The sequence below is a fragment of the Cyprinodon variegatus genome, unplaced genomic scaffold (genome assembly GCF_000732505.1).
Source record: "Cyprinodon variegatus isolate N-32 unplaced genomic scaffold, C_variegatus-1.0 Scaffold126, whole genome shotgun sequence".
NCBI classification, from domain to species: Eukaryota; Metazoa; Chordata; class Actinopteri; order Cyprinodontiformes; family Cyprinodontidae; genus Cyprinodon; species Cyprinodon variegatus.
Window position 1 is genome coordinate 512,062 of NW_015150579.1, and position 758 is coordinate 512,819.

At 34.6% G+C, this 758-nt stretch overlaps 1 protein-coding gene across 2 annotated transcripts in view; it reads left to right on the top strand.

Annotated features, from left to right (window-relative positions):
• The window catches only part of qprt (quinolinate phosphoribosyltransferase), a 6,803-nt gene that overhangs the window by 2,434 nt on the left and 3,611 nt on the right, over positions 1 to 758 (top strand). The gene's annotated exons all lie outside the window — the stretch shown is intronic.

Below are 758 nucleotides of genomic sequence, written 5' to 3' on the forward strand. Positions count from 1 at the left end.
AGCGTGTCCTCTGTCTTCCTCTGGGTGTCCTTTCATTTGGGGTTATAATTAGTTATTACTTAAAAATGTATATGATAAATCTTCTCAGAGTTTAATATGTATCTAAGATAGTTTCATAAAGCTTCAAAAGAGCTTATCCTGGACTAAATAGTTAAATGCCTGTTATTGATAGGTCTTAAAATGAAACTATTAATACTCAATAATAATAATACTAGAAAAAATAAATAAATGAAAAATATTATAAGAAGAAAGATTGTGGATTTTTTTGTGGAAGCATACGCGGCCTAATTAATAGATTCTAGAAACCTAAAGCAATATGCATGGTATGGTTGTTACATGTCAGGTACGCTGGTCATTGACCTGGACCAAGGCACCTTACAGTAGAACTGCAGTCAGTCCCTGGACTGGCATGGCTGTCACTGCCCTTACATAGTTAGGGACAAATTTCCCATGGGGATCAGCTTCATAGTCATGGTAGGACACTTCTTTGATTTTATTATTATTTTGCTCAGGCTACTTGTAAGTTCACAGCCTGCCAAATGTTGAAAGGGCAATAATATTGCCATTACTGTTACCAAATAGTAGAAATTTTAATTATTTAGCAATAAAATGTCACAGGGGATTGTATGGGGGGGATGCTCATTTAAGAAGGGGGATGATTTTAAGATTTTTTTAAGGAGGCTGATGCCATCCCCCCTCATCCCCCCTCAACTTGATTACTGTGTATATATATATATATATATATATATATATATATA